The 16,433-nt window shown below is 46.2% G+C and overlaps 2 protein-coding genes across 7 annotated transcripts in view; one reads left to right on the forward strand and one right to left on the reverse strand.

Moving 5' to 3' along the window:
- ZNF420 (zinc finger protein 420) overlaps positions 1-16,433 on the forward strand; it is a 56,462-nt gene that overhangs the window by 27,717 nt on the left and 12,312 nt on the right. The window lies entirely within an intron of this gene.
- ZNF585A (zinc finger protein 585A) overlaps positions 5,086-16,433 on the reverse strand; it is a 65,989-nt gene continuing 54,641 nt past the window's right edge. The window contains exons 6-8 of the transcript XR_008955037.2: positions 13,481-13,559; positions 7,791-9,986; positions 5,086-6,041 (exon numbers count right to left, since the gene is read on the reverse strand). The gene's annotated coding sequence lies outside the window, so the exon portion shown is untranslated. The remainder of the gene's footprint in view (positions 6,042-7,790; positions 9,987-13,480; positions 13,560-16,433) is intronic.

The raw sequence follows: 16,433 nt of genomic DNA on the forward strand, positions 1-16,433 counted from the left end.
CTCCCCCCCTTCCCCCTCCCCCGACCCCACAACAGGCCCCAGTGTGTGATGTTCCCCTTCCTGTGTCCAAGTGTTCTCATTGTTCAATTCCCACCTATGAGTGAGAACATGTGGTGTTTGTTTTTTTGTCCTTGAGATAGTTTGCTAAGAATGGGTTTCCGGCGTCATCCATGTCCCTACGAAGGACATGAACTCATCCTTTTTTATGGCTGCATAGTATTCCATGGTGTATATATGCCACATATTCTTAATCCAGTCTATCATTGATGGACATTAGGGTTGGTTCCAAGTCTTTGCTATTGTGAATAGTGCCGCAATAAACATACGTGTGCATGTGTCTTTATAGCAGCATGATTTATAATCCTTTGGGTATATACCAGGTAATGGGATAGCTGGGTCAAATGGTATTTCTAGTTCTAGATCCTTGCGGAATTGCCACATTGTCTTCCACAATGGTTGAACTAGTTTACAGTCCCACCAACAGTGTAAAAGTGTTCCTGTTTCTCCACATCCTCTCCAGCACCTGTTGTTTCCTGACTTTTTAATGATCACCATTCTAAATGGTGTGAGATGGTATCTCATTGTGGTTTTGATTTGCATTTCTCTGATGGCCAGTTGATGATGAGCATTTTTCCATGTGTCTGTTGGCTGCATATGTGTCTGTTGGCTACATAAATGTCTTCTTTTGAGAAGTGTCTGTTCATATCCTTTGCCCGCTTTTTGATGGGGTTGTTTTCTTCTTGTGAATTTGAGTTCTTTGTAGATTCTGGATATTAGCCCTTTTTTTTTTTTTTTCCTTTGTGTTCTTTTTTTTTTTTTTTATTGATCATTCTTGGGTGTTTCTCGCAGAGGGGGAACTGGCAGGGTCACAGGACAATAGTGGAGGGAAGGTCAGCAGATAAACAAGTGAACAAAGGTCTCTGGTTTTCCTAGGCAGAGGACCCTGCGGCCCTCCGCAGTGTTTGTGTCCCTGGGTACTTGAGATTAGGGAGTGGTGATGACTCTTAACGAGCATGCTGCCTTCAAGCATCTGTTTAACAAAGCACATCTTGCACCACCCTTAATCCATTCAACCCTGAGTGGACACAGCACATGTTTCAGAGAGCACAGGCTTGGGGACAAGGCCACAGATCAACATGATCCCAAGGCAGAAGAATTTTTCTTAGTACAGAACAAAACGAAAAGTCTCCCATGTCTACCCCTTTCCACACAGACACGGCAACCATCCGATTTCTCAATCTTTTCGCCACCTTTCCCCCTTCTTTCTATTCCACAAAACCGCCACTGTCATCATGGCCCGTTCTCAATGAGCTGTTGGGCACACCTCCCAGACGGGGTGGTGGCCGGGCAGAGGCGCCCCTCACCTCCCGGACGAGGCGGCTGGCCGGGCGGGGGGCTGACCCCCCCACCTCCCTCCCAGACAGGGCGGCTGGCCGGGCGGGGGGCTGACCCCCCCCACCTCCCTCCCGGACGGGGCGGCTGGCCGGGCGGGGGGCTGACCCCCCAACCTCCCTCCCGGACGGGGCAGCTGGCCGGGTGGGGGGCTGAGTCCCCCACCTCCCTCCCGGACGGGGCGGCTGGCTGGGCAGAGGGGCTCCTCACTTCCCAGTAGGGGCGGCTGGGCAGAGGCACCCCTCACCTCCCGGACGGGGTGGCTGGCCGGGCGGGGGGCTGACCCCCCCACCTCCCTCCCAGACGGGGCGGCTGGCCGGGCGGGGGGCTGACCCCCCAACCTCCCTCCCGGACGGGGCGGCTGGCCGGGCGGGGGGCTGGGCCCCCCACCTCCCTCCCGGCCGGGGCGGCTGGCCGGGCAGAGGGGCTCCTCACTTCCCAGTAGGGGCGGCCGGGCAGAGGCGCCCCTCACCTCCCGGACGGGGTGGCTGGCCGGGTGGGGGGCTGAGCCCACCTCCCTCCCGGACGGGGCGGCTGGCCGGGCGGGGGGCTGACCCCCCCCACCTCCCTCCCAGACGGGGCGGCTGGCCGGGCGGGGGGCTGACCCCCCCACCTCCCTCCCAGACGGGGCGGCTGGCCGGGCAGAGGGGCTCCTCACTTCCCAGTAGGGGCGGCCGGGCAGAGGCGCCCCTCACCTCCCGGATGGGGCGGCTGGCCGGGCGGGGGGCTGAGCCCCCCACCTCCCGGACGGGGCGGCTGGCCGGGCGGGGGGCTGACCCCCCACCTCCCTCCCGGACGGGGCGGCTGGCCGGGCAGGGGGCTGACCCCCCACCTCCCTCCCGGACGGGGCGCTGGCCTGGCGGGGGGCTGACCCCCACCTCCCTCCCGGATGGGGTGGCTGCCGGGCAGAGACGCTCCTCATTTCCCAGATGGGGTGGCAGCCGGGCGGTGGGGCTCCTCACTTCTCAGACGGGGCGGTTGCCAGGCGGAAGGTCTCCTCACTTCTCAGACGGGGCGGCCGGGCAGAGACGCTCCTCACCTCCCAGACGGGGTCGCGGCCTGGCCGAGGCGCTCCTCACATCCCAGACGGGGTGGCGGGGCAGAGGCGCTCCCCACATCTCAGACAATGGGCGGCCGGGCAGAGACGCTCCTCACTTCCTAGATGGGATGGCGGCCGGGAAGAGGCGCTCCTCACTTCCCAGGTGGGATGGCGGCTGGGCAGAGACGCTCCTCACTTTCCAGACTGGGCAGCCAGGCAGAGGGGCTCCTCACATCCCAGATGATGGGCGGCCAGGCAGAGACGCTCCTCACTTCCCAGACGGGGTGGCGGCTGGGCAGAGGCTGCAATCTCCGCACTTTGGGGGGGCCAAGGCAGGCGGCTGGGAGGTGGAGGCCGTAGCGAGCCGAGATCACGCCACTGCACTCCAGCCTGGGCACCATTGAGCACTGAGTTAAGGAGACTCCGTCTGCAATCCCGGCACCTCGGGAGGCCGAGGCTGGCGGATCCCTCACAGCTAGGAGCTGGAGACCAGTCCGGCCAACACAGTGAAACCCCATCCCCACCAAAAAAACACGAAAACCAGTCAGGCGTGGCGGCGTGCGCCTGCAATCGGAGGCACTCGGCAGGCTGGGGCAGGAGAATCAGGCAGGGAGGCTGCAGCGAGCCGAGATGGCAGCAGTACAGTCCAGCTTTGGCCCGGCATGAGAGGGAGACCGTGGAAAGGAGAGGGAGAGGGAGACGGGAGAGGGAGACGGGCGACGGGAGACGGGAGAGGGAGACGGGAGAGGGAGACGGGAGAGGGAGACGGGAGAGGGAGACGGGAGAGGGAGACGGGAGGATATTAGCCCTTTGTCAGATGGGTAGATTGCAAAAATTTTCTCCCATTCTTTAGATTGCCTGTTCACTCTGTTGGTAGTTTCTTTTGCTGTGCAGAAGCTCTTTAGTTTAATTAGATCCCATTTGTCAATTTTGGCTTTTGTTGCCCTTGCTTTTGGTGTTTTAGACATGAAGTCCTTGCCTGTGTCTGTGTCCTGAATGGTATTGCCTAGGTTTTCTTCTAGGGTTTTTATGGTTTTAGGTCTAACATTTAAGTCTTTAATCCATCTTGAATTAATTTTTATATAAGGTGTAAGGAAGGGATCCAGTTTCAGCTTTCTACATATGGCTAGCCAGTTTTCCCAGCACCATTTATTAAATAGGGAATCCTTTCCCCATTTCTTGTTTTTGTCAGGTTTGTCAAAGATCAGATGGTTGTAGATGGGTGGTATTATTTCTGAGGGCTCTGTTCTGTTCCATTGATCTATATCTCTGTTTTGGTACCAGTACCATGCTGTTTTGGTTACTGTAGCCTTGTAGTATAGTTTGAAGTCAGGTAGCGTGATGCCTCCAGCTTTGTTCTTTTGGCTTAGGATTGGCTTGGCAATGCGGGTTCTTTTTTGGTTCCATATGAACTTTAGTTTTTTTCCAATTCTGTGAAGAAAGTCATTGGTAGCTTGATGGGGATGGCATTGAATCTATAAATTACCTTGGGCAGTATGGCCATTTTATTGATTCTTGATTCATCATTGATTCAGTATGGCCATTTTACGATATTGATTCTTCCTATCCATGAGCATGGAATGTTCTTCCATTTGTTTGTGTTCTCTTTTATTTCACTGAGCAGTGGTTTGTAGTTCTCCTTGAAGAGGTCCTTCACATCCCTTGTAAGTTGGATTCCTAGGTATTTTATTCTCTTTGAAGTAATTGTGAATGGGAGTTCACTCATGATTTGGCTGTTTGTCTGTTATTGGTGTATAAGAATGCTTGTGATTTTTGCACATTGATTTTGTATCCTGAGACTTTGCTGAAGTTGCTTATCAGCTTAAGGAGATTTTGGGCAGAGACTATGGGGTTTTCTAAATATACAGTCATGTCATCTGCAAACAGGGACAATTTGACTTCCTCTTTTCCTAATTGAATACCCTTTCTTTCTCCTGCCTGATTGCCCTGGCCAGATCTTCCAACACTATGTTGAATAGGAGTGGTGAGAGAGGGCATCCCTGTCTTGTGCCAGTTTTCAAAGGGAATGCTTCCAGTTTTTGTCCATTCAGTATGATATTGGCTGTGGGTTTGTCATAAATAGCTCTTATTATTTTGAGATACATCCCATCAATACCTAATTTATTGAGAGTTTTTAGCATGAAGGGCTGTTGAATTTTGTCAAAGGCCTTTTCTGCGTCTATTGAGATAATCATGTGGTTTTGTCTTTGGTTCTGTTTATATGCTGGATTACGTTTATTGATTTGCATATGTTGAACCAGCTTTGCATCCCAGGGATGAAGCCCACTTGATCATGGGTAGATAAACTTTTTGATGTGCTGCTGGATTCGGTTTGCCAGTATTTTATCTTCTCTCATTCTTTTGAATCTGGTTCAGTCAGAACTTGCTCCCATTATTCTGCCAAAACTATTCTTGTGAAGATTACCAGTAATCTCCATTTTGCTAATAATGCCATTTTTAACTTAGGAAGCACGATTTAGGCCGAGCACGGTGGCTCACACCTGTAATCCCACCACTTTGGGAGGCCAAGGCAGGGAGATCACCTGAGGGCAGAAGTTCAAGATCTGAAGGGGTGGCCTGCCCCTCCATACCTGTGGGTGTTTCTCGTCAGGTGCAACAAGAGACTGAGAAAAGAAAGAGACAGAGACAAAGTGTGGAGAAAGAAAAGTGGGCCCCGGGGACCGGTGCTTACTGGTCTCTGAGTTCCCTCAGTATTTATTGATCATTATCTCTACCATCTCGGAGAGGGGGATGTGGCAGGACAATAGGGTAATAGTGGGGAGAGGGTCAGCGGGAAAACATGTAAACGTCTCTGTGTCGTAAACAAGGTTAAGAAAAGGTGCTGTGCCTTGATGTGCACGTATACAAACATCTCGGTGCATTAAAGAGCAGTATTACCACTAGCATGTCTCTCCTCCAGCCCTAAGGCGGTTTTCTCCTATCTCAGTAAATAGAACATACAATTGGGTTTTACACTGAGACATTCTATTGCCCAGGGACGAGCAGGAGACAGATGCCTTCCTCTTACCTCAACTGCAAAGAGGCCTTCCTCTTTTACTAATCCTCCTCAGCACAGACCCTTTTCGGGTGTCGGGCTGGGGGATGTCGGGCTGGGGGACAGTCAGGTCTTACCCTTCCCATGAGGCCATATCTCAGGCTATCACATGGGGAGAAATCTTGGGCAATACCTGGCTTTCCCAGGCAGAGGTCCCTGTGGCCTTCCGCAGTGTATTGTGTCCTGGGTACTTGAGATTAGAGAATGGTGATGACTTTTAACAAGCATACTGCCTTCAAGCACTTTTTTTTAACAAAGTACATCCTGCATAGCCCTTTGGTAAATCCATTAAACCTTGAGTCAACACAGCACATGTCTCTGCGAGCACAGGGTTGGGGCTAGGGTTACAGATTAACAGCATCTCAAGGCAGAAGAATTTTCTTGGTACAGAACAAAACGGAGTCTCTTATGTCTACTTATTTCTGCATAGACACGGTAACAGTCTGATCTCTCTTTTCCCATTTCCCCCTTTTCTTTTGGACAAAACCGCCGTCGTCATCATGGCCCGTTCTCGATGGTCGCTGTCTCTTCGGAGCTGTTGGGTACACCTGCAGGCTAACAACAGACAGAACAGGCACACAAGGATTAATAGGAAATTTACAATAGTAGAACTTCCGATGGTCTTAACCCAAGTGACAGGGTTAAGATTTGTGAGACCATCAGCAACTCCATGATTGCCTCAGTTCCTGGTACCAAATTTAATGGGCTTTTGAGCCTTCAAAAATTTGTTCTTTTAATTTGGAAATGTCTAAAGTGAGATTATCTTTTCTTCCCTGTAGACGGCATCTAACCATGTCCCAGTGATGCTCAGACTCATTATAAACTCCAGGTATAATACAAAAATCTGACGTATTCCAGTCACACTGTAACTGGAAATGATGTTCTAAGCTCATGAGCCTATCTCCCATCCAAATGACAGTCTAAGATCATTAATTTGATTTGTCAATTTTTGATCAATACCAGATTGTGAATTCCACCATCTTGTAGAATTCTTTTGCCAATCATTAACAAAGTTTACTGTCCGAACAGAAGAGTGCAATGCAACTCCTGCCACAGCGGCTGTAGTTGTGACTGCGATTAATCCCATAATCACCGCAATTAAAGTAAAAATGAATCTTTTGGATCTATTTAAAATGACTTTTAATACTTCAGTCAAAATATGGATGGATGGCGATGCCTCCCACGGTCGGTCCATGGACACAGGGATCCACACGCCTTCCCTTGCTCTCACTAGCAGAATATAGTGCTGCCAATTGAAAGTTGAATCAATGCAAGTAAACAATCTGCAATTTTAACAGGTTATATAGTTTGGGAGTCTGGTTTAGCAAGTAAACAATCTGCAATTTTAACAGGTTATATAGTTTGGGAGTCTGGTTTAATAACTATATTTCCTACAACTAGCATATAAGGGCGCTTTATACAACTTTGTAAAGAAACCGTTAGACTTGAATTTAGGTCGATAGTATAAAATGGCTTATGATCTCCTGTTTCTATAGCTTGATTTCCAGATCAAATTCTAATGCGGTATGAGGCCACAGTAAGCCTCCATAATTCTGGATGTTCAGGACCAGAAACAGGACTTATTATTTTTGGTCTTGGAGTAGAGATTCCTTTTTCTCCCCATTCCCAAAGGTAGAAAGACTGTAATTTTTTGTGCTTATGTTTGTCTAAACTTTCTGTTAAGTCACTATCAACAGTTGGACTCACTTGTGCACTGGGACATGACTGAGTTTGTCCTGTGCAATTGTGGTAGAATTGACCTCGAGGTGCCCAATCTATAATAGTTCCAAATTCATCATTTTGTAATATGACCACACTATTGGCCACACATTCTTCCTAAACTAAAAGTTCTGTGTCTTTTGATACCTTGGGAATTTCCGTGGGGCAAGGTTTCCCTTTAGGCCTACATTTTAATGATCTTTGATAAGAAAAGTCCTGTAAATAATTTACCTGTGGCCTGAGTGACATTCCGCTTACCATGTGGTAAGTGAATCTACTGGTGGTACAGTAAGTAAGTACTTCTACCAACCAATTTTGGATTGTAGGCATTAAACATCCTGGTGTTCTCCCTAGACAAATAGGAGGATAACGATACCCAGTAGAAATATTTATCGTCATTCCTTCTTCCTCAGGTTTGGCAGGGCAGTGATCATCTGTGGGGCCAGGTACCCATACACTATTATTAACATATACTTCAATAGGATTATCCATCCATGTGACTGCCCGAATTAAGGGCAGGAAAGGCACACAGGCCCAGTAGGTATAATTAGCTGCAGCTGCTCCTACAGGCATGGGGAGACTTACCACCGTTGATACAATCATCAAAGCTGCAAGCAGCATACTCTCTGGAGTTTGTGTCACCTTTGTGTTCTCAAGGCCTTTTTTAGCTAACTGTGTTAGCTTCTTTAATTGTGCCCAAGTCGGCGGCTCTGCCTTCTTGGTGAATGGCAACTTCATCTATTCTTCTGACATCACCATTTTATCTTGTGAGTTGATCGTGCTTGATTGCGGTGTTTCTGTCTCCGTGGAGGTGCTTTTCTTTGCATCTCCGACAGGTTCATTGTAGAACTTCAAATGTCTAGTTGGTATCCAAACAGGAAGCTGATTTTCTCCTGGTGAAACACAAGCAAAACCTCTCCTCCACATTACCACCTTCCCTATTTCCCATGTCTTATTGTTGTTGTCTTTCCACCAAATCAGTTTTCCTTCATGTGGGCTGTTCTTTTTTTACCAGTAAGATGTTGTTCTGCAGAAGTAGTAGTCTGATTTCTATAAATGTTTAAAAAATTTAAAGTATAGAGTGCTAGATTAAGTTGCATCTGAGGAGTGGTACACTCCTTACTGTCTCCCCCTTCTTTTTGTTTAACTAATTGAGTTTTGTGTGTTCTATTAGTTCTTTCAACTATGGCCTGTCCTTGGGAATTATAGGGAATTCCTGTTGTATGTGTAATTTTCTTGGAAAGCTTTACTACAATATCCTGGTCCACTGTTAGTTTTGATTTTTTCTGGAACTCCCATTACAGCAAAACAAGATAATAAATGTTTTTTAACATGAGAAGTACTTTCTCCTGTCTGGCAAGTTGCCCATATGAAATGTGAGTAAGTATCAACTGTTACATGAACACATGATAATCTTCCAAATGAAGGTACATGCGTGACATCTGTTTGTCATAACGCATTAGGACACAGACCTCTGGGATTAACTTCTGCCTCTTGAGTGGGCAGGTGTAGGACTTGACACTGGGTGCATTGTTGTACAATATTTTTTGCCTGTTTCTATGTGACATCAAATTTGTTTTTTAATCCTGCTGCATTTACATGAGCCAAAGTATGAAATTCTTGTGCTTTTATGAATGCAGATGATACCAGTAAGTCAGCTTGTTCATTTGCTTTAGTCAAAGGCCCTGGTAAATTAGTGTATGCTCGAATATGAGTAATATAAAATGGGAAATTTCTTTTTCTTACAGTTTGTTGTAATAAATTGAACAGCTGGTTTAACTGATCATCCATGCTATATTTGATTAGAGCTGTCTCAACATCCCTTGTAGCCTGTACTACATATGCAGAATCTGATACAATATTGATAGGTTGATCAAAACCTTGTAACACTGTAATGACTGCAACCAACTCTGCTCTTTGAGCCAATTGATACTGAGTTTTGATTACTTGCTCTTTTGGCTCTGTGTAAGCTGCTTTTCCATTGTTGGAACCATCAGTATATACTGTCAGAGCATTTTCTAAAGGTCCGTGACTGGTAATTTTAGGTAAAATCCAAGTAGTCAATTTAAAAACTGGAGGATTTTTGTTTTTGGGTAATGATTATCAGTAATTCCCACAAAATCAGCAAGACCAATCTGCCATGCACCAGAATTGATAAAGGCTTGTCTAACTTGTTCCTTGGTTAAAGGGACAACTATTTTGTCTGGGTCATTTCCACACAATTTTATTATTCGTAATCTTGCCTGACCAATTAATGTAGCTATTTGAGCCAAGTATAATGTAAAAGTCTTAATTGTACTGTGAGGAAGGAATGACCACTCCACAAGATCAGTATTTTGAACAATGATGCCTGTTGGAGAATGTGCAGTAGCAAAAATCAAAAGTTGGAGTGGGGCTAAGGGATCTATTCTATTTATTTGCACTGACTGAATTTTTTCTTCCACTAATTTAATTTCTTTTGTTGCCTCTCGGGTTAATATTCTTTTACTATTTAAGTCTGGGTCTCCTCTTAAGATAGAGAACAAATTTGACATGGCATAAGTAGGAATACCTAGAGTTGGCCAAATCCAATTAATGTCTCCTAGCAATTTTTGAAAATCATTTAATGTTTTTAATGTGCCTTTTCTTATTTCTATTTTTTGTGGCTTAATTTTTTCATTTTCTATCTGCATCCCTAAATAATGAAAAGGAGTAGAGGTTTGAATCTTACCAGATGCTATTGCCAGTCCTGCGTTGGCAACCTCTGCTTGCAGAAATGTGTAACAGTCATGTCTCTCGTTTCTGCAGCACATAAAATATCAACATAATGAATGATATAACAGTCTGAAAACTTATCTCTAACTGGTTGAAGAGCTTGACCTACGAAAGTCTGACAAATAGTTGGACTATTAAGCATTCCCTGAGGTAACACTTTCCACTGAAACCTGGTGGCTGGTTCTTTATTATTTATGGCTGGTATAGTAAAGGCAAATTTTTCACAATCCTGCTCCACCAGAGGAATGGTAAAAAAGCAATCCTTCAGATCAATTATAATTAAAGGCCAGTCTTTTGGGATCATGGCCGGAGAGGGCAACCCTGGTTGGAGATGCCCCATGGGTTGAATTATGGCATTTACGGCCCTTAAGTCAGTTAACATTCGCCATCTGCTGGATTTTTTCTGAATTACAAACACAGGAGAATTCCAAGGCGAGAATGAAGGCTCAATATGTCCGTTTTCTAATTGTTACTTTGCTAATAAATGTAAAGCCTCCAGTTTTTGTTTTGGTAGCAGCCACTGATTTACCCATACAGGTTTTTCTGTTTTCCAAGTTAATGGAGTGGGTTTAGGAGGCTCTACAGTTGCCGCCCCTAAAAAGGATACCCTATTGCTGCTGTTTCTTGATTTCCCTCAGTCTCAATTGGGACTTTAATGCCATTTTCATTTTTTCCTAGTCCCTTTCCTGGTATATATCCCATCTTAGTCGTGATTTTTTGATTTGTGGGGCTATATAATGGAGCAGGCATAGTGATTTCCTCACCCCATTGTTGTAATAAATCTCGACCCCACAGATTAACGGGAATTGAAGTAATCATTGGCTGAACAGTACTTTCTTGATTATCTGGCCCTAAGCAATGTAAAATCTCAGTACTTTGATACACTTCTGAGGCAGTGCCTACGCCGACAAGTCCTGTAACAGCCTTTTGTTTAGGCCAATTTTTTGGCCACCGATTGAAAGCAATGATAGAGACATCTGCTGCAGTGTCTACCAACCCCTCAAACTGTTTTCCTTGAATAATGGCCTTACACACAGGTCTGCTCTCTGAGACCTGACTTGCCCAATATGCAGCCTTTCCTGCTGGATCAGTGCTTCCAAACCCTCCTGTTCTTTTTATCTCACTGTTTTCAACCTTAATATAAGGCAGGAATAATAATTAAGCAATCTTGTCTCCTGGACTGGCACTCCAAGGAATTGAGGAGCTAATAACCAATTGAATTTTGACTTTGTAGTCTGAATCAACCACACCAGTATGAATTTGAACTCCCTTTAGATTTAGACTTGATCTTCCTGAGATTAGTCCTACAGTCCCCTCAGGCCGTGGGCCATATATCCCTGTGGGGATTTTTTTGTGGGGGCTCCCTGGAAGCAGAGAGACTGCTTGTATAGTACACAAATCTACTGCTGCACTGCCACTTGTGGCCGGGGACAGTTGCTGTATTGTGGTAACTGGCCCATTCCCTGAAGCACTTGTGACAGTGGGGGTTGTTGTCCCTGAAAACCCTGAGGAACAAAGGGCTAAATTGGGAATGCCCCAGTTTGTTGCGGGGCCTGAGGCTGGCCCCTCTTCTCGTTTCCCAACAATGGTTGCCCATTTTTATCAAATTTAGAATGACATTGATTAGCCCAATGTTTTCCTTTTTTACCTCTTGGACATAAGTCAGGTGGCTCTTTATCTGTTGTTGTAGTAGTTTGAGTAGTTATATTTTGTTTATTTGAGGCTGGGCAATTCTTTTTTTGATGACCAATTTGTCCACAATTATAACATTTTCCCCTAAATGTTCTAAGTTGTCCTCCTAAAGCAAGTCCCGTTACTGCTTGAGCGATAAGCATAGCTTTATGCATAGCTCCTCCAATTCCATCACAGCCTTTTACGTACTCTTGAGATTACATCTGATCCCACTGGGACCTTTCCTTTTAATGGTTTAATGGCTGATTGACACTCAGGATTGGCATTTTCGTATGCCATCAACTCCACTATGACCTTACGGGCATTCTCATTGGTAATTTACTTTTGAGCAGCATCTTGGAGGCTTGCCGCAAAATCAGGGTAGGGCTCCTTTAGCGCCTTGTCTTATTGTATTGAATGAGGGGCAGGTGGTTCCTGGGTCTTGGCTTTTTTCCCAGGCTCTAAGGCAGATAGGTCTAACTTGCTCAGTGGCCTCATTTTACATTATTGCTTGTTGATTAGTAGTGCTCCAATTTTGACCTGTTCCTAATAGTTGATCTGCATCTATGTTAACTGGAGGATTGGCAGCCCTATTTTTTTGGACCTGTTCTTGTGCCCCATCAATCCACCAAGTCTTAAATTGTAAACATTGAGAGGGTGAGAGCGATCATTTGGCCAAAATCTCCCAATCATAAGGAATGAGTCTATGTCCATGAGCAATGGAATCTAATAATGTCCTCATATAAGGGGAGTTGGGTCCATACTGTTTTACTCCCTCTTTCATATCTTTTAGCATTTTTATGGAAAAGGACTCATATCTGGCCTCAGCTAGGGGAGGCGCTCCCTCTTGGTCCTCTTCTTCAGGTGGTATCGGTTCTAATATTACTGGGAATTGCCATGCCTCGGTATCTCCTTGTTTTCTTGCCTTATCAATAATTTTATGTAATGCACTACCCTGTCCACTAGGTGGTGGTGTAGGATTAAATCTCATAGTGGGCGGCTGAGGCTATAGCGCCCTGCCCTGTGGTGCTGGAAACATTCCTGGCTGTCCATACTGATTTTCTGGGGGCGGCTGATCCTGAAGTTCAGCTGGCGGCCAGTATTGATAGGTTACTGGCGGTTGGGTCTTATTTTCCACCGGCTGATATTGTGGATACTGTATTTGGATTGGCATTGCCGTGACAGAGACTCTATCTTTCCCTATTTGATATTCTTTTGGGGTTTGTACTTGTCTAACCTGCATTTGAGGTTGTAATGTTACAGGCATCTGAACTGCTGGGAGAGGAGTTGGCCATCGTGGTTTAGACTCTGATGGCCCCACTAATTCTGGACCTTTTTCTTCTAATTTTAACATTTCAGGATGTATCACCTCCTGTAATTGATTATAGTCAACGTTTTGCATTGACCGAACCATTACCGGCTCTGCTACGTATTTACAATGTGAACTTTCCGTTCCTTTCCCAGATTCTATCCCTGCTTCTTCTTTACAACCTATTACACATTTTCCAGGGGCATCAGAAACTGAAATGCTATCTTCTCCTGTTTGAAACGGTTCTAAAGCTACTTTAATAATGGCTCAATCATTCCATACTGTAAGTGGGATGATTTTACCCTCCCTACTTGCTTGTTTTAATTCTTTGCCAATTTTTTCCCAATCTTTTAGATCTAAAGTTCCCCATTCTAGAAACCATGGGCAGAATTGTTCTATTGTTTGAAATAGAGTGATTAGATTTTTTTGTAGAGACTCTGACTCCCCCTCTTTTTAAAAGAATTTTAATAGAGCTAAGAGGCATATTTACTTTTAGTTTGTCCCATTGTTACCCTGGCTTCTTCTGAGCGCACAAGCTTACCGCAAAGGGTGACCATAGACGTACTCAGGAATCTCTCGTCGACTTGTCCTCAATGACCACGCTCGAGCGTACCTTCACCCTAGAGAAAAGCACCTACGTTGGACACCCGATGAAGGAGTGGCCTGCCCCTCCACACCTGTGGGTGTTTCTCGTCAGGTGGAATGAGAGACTTGAGAAAAGAGACACAGAGACAAAGTATAGAGAAAGAAAAGTGGGCCCAGGGGACCGGCGCTCACCATACGGAGGACCCGCGCCAGCACTGGTCTCTGAGTTCCCTCAGTGTTTATTGATCATTATCTCTACCATCTTGGAGAGGGGGATGTGGCAGGACAATAAGGTAATAGTGGGGAGAGGGTCAGCAGGAAAACATGTGAACAGAGGTCTTTGTGTCATAAATAAGTTTAAGGAAAGGTGCTGTGCCTTGATGTACATGTATACAAACATCTCGGTGCATTAAATAGCAGTATTTCTGCTAGCACGTCTCACCTCCAGCCCTAAGGCAGTTTTCTTCTATCTCAGTAAATAGAACATACAATTGGGTTTTACACTGAGACATTCTATTGCCCAGGGACGAGCAGGAGACAGGTGCCTTCCTCTTATCTCAACTGCAGAGAGGCCTTCCTCTTATCTCAACTGCAGAGAGGCCTTCCTTTTTTACTAATCCTCCTCAGCACAGACCCTTTACGGGTGTCGGGCTGGGGGACGGTCAGGTTTTCCCTTCCCACGAGGCCATATCTCAGGCTATCACATGGAGAGAAACCTTGGACAATACCTGGCTTTCCTAGGCAGAGGTCCCTGTGGCCTTCCACAGTGTATTGTGTCCCTGGGTACTTGAGATTAGAGAATGGTGATGACTTTTAACAAGCACGCTGCCTTCAAGCACTTTTTTAACAAAGCACATCCTGCATAGCCCTAAATCCATTAAACCTTGAGTCAACACAGCACATGTTTCAGGGAGCACAGGGTTGGGGGTAGGGTTACAGATTAATAGCATCTCAAGGCAGAGGAATTTTTCTTAGTACAGAACAAAATGGAGTCTCTTATGTCTACTTCTTTCTACATAGACACAGTAAGAGGCTGATCTCTCTTTCTTTTCCCCACAAAGACCAGCTTGGCCAACATGGTGAAACCCTGTCTCTACTAAAAATACAAAAAAATTTAGCCAGGCATGATGGCACATGCAGGGATTCCCAGCTACCTGGGAGCTGAGGCAAGAGAATTGCTTGAATCCAGGAGGTGGAGGTTGCAGTGAGCCGAGATCACACCACTGCACTTCAGCCTGGGCAACAGAGCAGGACTCCATCTCAAAAAAAAAAAAAAAAAAGAATGCACCATTTCGCCTCATCTCTCAGCATTTTACATAACCGATCATTCCTTCTTAAAACACTTTTTTTGGAAAATATGGGTGGAGCCAAGATGGCCAAATAGGAACAGCTCTGGTCTGCAGCTCCCAGCGTGAACGACGCAGAAGACGGGTGATTTCTGCATTTCCATCTGAGGTACCGGGTTCATCTCACTAGGGAGTGCCAGACAGTGGGTGCAGGACAGTGGGTGCAGCGCACCGTGCGCGAGCCGAAGCAGGGCGAGGCATTGCCTCACTCGGTAAGTGCAAGGGGTCAGGGAGTTCCCTTTCCTAGTCAAAGAAAGGGGTGACAGACGGCACCTGGAAAATCGGGTCACTCCCACCCTAATACTGCGCTTTTCCAACGGGCTTAAAAAACAGCACACCAGGAGATTATATCCCACACCTGGCTCAGAGGGTCCTATGCCCATGGAGTCTCACTGATTGATCTCAGACTGCTGTGCTAGCAAACTGCAAGGCAGCAGCGAGGCTGGGGGAGGGGTGCCTGCCATTGCCCAGGCTTGCTTAGGTAAACAAAGCAGCCTGGAAGCTTGAACTGGGTGGAGCCCACCATAGCTAAAGGAGGCCTTCCTGCCTCTTATAGGCTCCACCTCTGGGGGCAGGGCACAGACAAACAAAAAGACAGCAGTAACCTGTGCAGACTTAAACGTCCCTGTCTGACAGCTTTGAAGAGAGTAGTGGTTCTCCCAGCACACAGCTGGAGATCTGAGAACGGACAGACTGCCTCCTCAAGTGGGTCCCTGACCCCCGAGCAGCCTAACTGGGAGGCACCCCCCAGTAGGAGCAGACTGACACCTCACATGGCCGGGTACTCCTCTGAGACAAAACTTCCAGAGGAACGATCAGGCAGCAGCATTTGCGGTTCACGAAAATCGGCTGTTCTACAGCCACTGCTGTTCTGCAGCCACTGCTGCTGATACCCAGGCAAACAGGGTCTGGAGTGGACCTCTAGCAAACTCCAACAGACCTGCAGCCGAGGCTCCTGTCTGTTAGAAGGAAAACTAACAAACAGAAAGGACATCCACACCAAAAACTCATCTGTACGTCACCATCATCAAAGACCAAAAGTAGATAAAACCACAAAGATGGGGAAAAAACAGAGCAGAAAAACTGGAAACTCTAAAAAGCAGAGCACCTCTCCTCCTCCAAAGGAATGCAGTTCCTCACCAGCAACGGAACAAAGCTGGACGGAGAATGACTTTGACGAGTTGAGAGAAGAAGGCTTCAGACGATCAAACTACTCCTGAGCTACAGAAGGAAATTCAAATCAATGGCAAAGAAGTTAAAAACTTTGAAATAAAAATTATATGTATGTATAACTAGAATAACCAATGCAGAGAAGTACTTAAAGGAGCTGATGGAGCTGAAAGCCAAGGCTCGAGAACTATGTGAAGAATGCAGAAGCCTCAGGAGCCGACACGATCAACTGGAAGAAAGGGTATCAGTGATGGAAGATCAAATGAATGAAATGAAGTGAGAAGGGAAGTTTAGAGAAAAAAGAATAAAAAGAAATGAACAAAGCCTCCAAGAAATATGGGACTATTTGAAAAGACCAAATCTATGTCTGATTGGTGTACCTGAAAGTGACAG

This window comes from Pan paniscus, chromosome 20, assembly GCF_029289425.2.
Source record: "Pan paniscus chromosome 20, NHGRI_mPanPan1-v2.0_pri, whole genome shotgun sequence".
In the NCBI taxonomy this organism is placed as follows: domain Eukaryota; kingdom Metazoa; phylum Chordata; class Mammalia; order Primates; family Hominidae; genus Pan; species Pan paniscus.